The 2,721-nt window shown below is 37.3% G+C and overlaps 1 long non-coding RNA gene across 1 annotated transcript; it reads left to right on the forward strand.

Annotated features, from left to right (window-relative positions):
- Positions 1-408: 408 nt before the first annotated feature.
- LOC129115580 (uncharacterized) lies at positions 409-1,430 on the forward strand. The gene is made up of 3 exons (XR_008533144.1): positions 409-463; positions 888-1,032; positions 1,320-1,430. It is a non-coding gene; the product is annotated as an uncharacterized LOC129115580 (long non-coding RNA).
- Positions 1,431-2,721: the final 1,291 nt, after the last annotated feature.

Below are 2,721 nucleotides of genomic sequence, written 5' to 3' on the forward strand. Positions count from 1 at the left end.
TTTTCATTTTTGTAAAGTTTAAAGGCTCAACATTGTCCATATAGTTTTCATTTATGATTTGACAACAAGCCACACAGCAGAGAAGATTGAAGGATGACTTTACTTTGGAGAGCAGATCAGACTACAGCTGTAGTTTGTTGGTTTGGACAGCAGGAGACGCTGCTGCATCAACAATGAGACTCAAACACACAACAGTGTTTCTGTCTCCTCTGCACTCAGACAAACAGACACACAGGGAGAGGCACACACACACACACACACACACACACACACACACACACACACACACACACACACTTCTAGATTAACTCAGCTGATTTCCTGTAAATGAAGAGGGGAGGAGTCACAGTGATCATGTGATCTAGTAACACGAGAACAGGGAAACCTTGAATAGTTCAGTCCGTCAGTTCAGACTCTATGTTGAGTGGACAGAGCAGAAGGAGGTAAACTAGGCTGAGGCAGGGTGAGTGTTAATCCAACATTTGATTGTTTTACTGTCAAAGTCTGTGAGTCAGTTTTCTCCCTGTGGACTGTAGAGGAGACAAATGTTAGAATGAACTGTCTGCTGTTATTACACTTTGTACTGTGCGTGTGTGTGTTCTGTCTGTGTGTATGTATGTGTCTGTGTGTTCTGTGTGTGTGTTCTGTTTGTTCTGTGTGTGTGTTCTGAGTTGTGTGTGTGTGTGTGTGTGTGTGTGTGTGTGTGTGTGTGTGTGTGTGTGTGTGTGTGTGTGTGTGTGTGTGTGTGTGTGTGTGTGTGTGTGTGTGTGTGTGTGTGTGTGTGTGTGTGTGTGTGTGTGTGTGTGTGTGTGTGTGTGACTTACTGCTCTCTCGGTCTTGATTCTTGTGTTGTGAGCTCACAGTCAGTGTTACTGTTTTACTCTCAGACTGGCTTCAGATAATGGGTAATCGTGTGGAGAAAGAAGAGAACCAAGCAGAGTCTCTAGTCTCCGGCTGTCTGTCTATGAAGAGTGATCGGTCCAAACGTCGTCCTCTGAACTTCAGTAATGAACCTGGACCCTCAGACACAAAGTAAGAGAACTGCTGCTAACTCATTAATGAGTCATTTTCAGTTACTGAACCTCTGACAATGTTTTCTGTTGATTTAGAGATTTTAAGTTGAGTTTGAGGTTCTTCCTCTTATTATCAGTGACCGCTGTCAGTCACCTAGAAAAGCTGTAATGTAATCTAAGAGGACTAATACAAACTTTTAAATCTTCTAAATATCATCAGTAACAGTAGTTTGTGTATTCACAGCTCCTTTAATGTCTGTTGTTATCAAGGATTCATTATGAATAAAATCATGTTGGTGTTTGCAGAGTTCAGTACAGACAGAGAGCAGAGTCTCCAGTATCCAGCTGTCTGTCTATGAAGAGTGATCGGTCCAAAGGTCAACCTCCATTCTTCAGTAATGAACCTGGACCCTCAGACACAAAGTAAGAGACTGTTTTTACTGTGAGCTGACCTCAGGGATGCAAACTTGTCACCTTTCGGCGAAATTCGCCGTTTTTGTTCCGAAAAAGGTCATTTGTGTGATTCATGGAGATCTGCAATAAAAATATTTCGGGGGCGTCCAAGTAATCGGCGAACGCAAGCTGTCATAAATATTTATTCCAAGCTTGTTCGTTTGGCCAACCCGTGTAATCATGTCATCTTCGGGTCTGTAGCTGCCTTGATGCCGTACTAGACAGGAGTGACGTTGGTACGCTTCAAAAACGTCAGGCTTTCTAACGTAGGCTAACGTGCTAATGTCAGACAGTTCGCTGACATACGCATCGCAAATCACAACCATTTTTGCTGGTTACAATAACGGTGTTATCGGATAGTACAGTGTCTATTTCTCAGGAACCTTTGAAAAATCTAAGCGAGAAAACAACGTTAAATGTACCTACCATACCTTCACATTAAAAAAAAAAACCTAAAATAAATAATGGAAAATCAACGGAGCAAAGGCTTACTCTGATATCGATGTAATGTTAGCGAATGAGGGGTGAGAAGCCCCCTACCTCCCCTTGCTAATATTTATTCCGTTCGTCCAGAGTCAAATCTATTCTTGAGGTTCCAAATATTTGCAAAAAAGATTTGAGATTTGTGTACCTGACATGTTTATTTTATTTAGTTTTGTATGTAGTTCAATATTGTATACAAAGGTTTATTTAAATATTTGGTTGTGTTTCTGTCAAGGGATGCTGGGTTGGGGTGGGGGGAGCCAAATGGGAAGGGAGTTAAGTAGGAAGTATTTCAAATGTTTATTCTGTGAGTTACCCATGTCAAATTCTAATACAGAAGTAAAAAACAAAGAACTGGCTTCATTTCTCATTCCCTTGTTCGGAAAAGAATCAAGGACGAGTTAAAGGGGTTGTGAAAGTTGATAACCATCCAAGCTAAATAGCCGCAACTTATTTGTGTTTTACTGGAATAACATTGAAGCATATGCAATATATATATATATGTATATATATATATATATATATATATATATATATATATATATATATATATGTATATATATATATATATATATATGTATATATATATATATATATATATATATATATGTATATATATATATATATATATGTATATATATATATATATATATATATATATATATATATATATATATATATATGTATATATATATATATGTATATATATATATATATATATATATATATATGTATATATATATATATGTATATATATATATGTGTATGTATA

The sequence above is a fragment of the Anoplopoma fimbria genome, unplaced genomic scaffold (genome assembly GCF_027596085.1).
Source record: "Anoplopoma fimbria isolate UVic2021 breed Golden Eagle Sablefish unplaced genomic scaffold, Afim_UVic_2022 Un_contig_11950_pilon_pilon, whole genome shotgun sequence".
NCBI classification, from domain to species: domain Eukaryota; kingdom Metazoa; phylum Chordata; class Actinopteri; order Perciformes; family Anoplopomatidae; genus Anoplopoma; species Anoplopoma fimbria.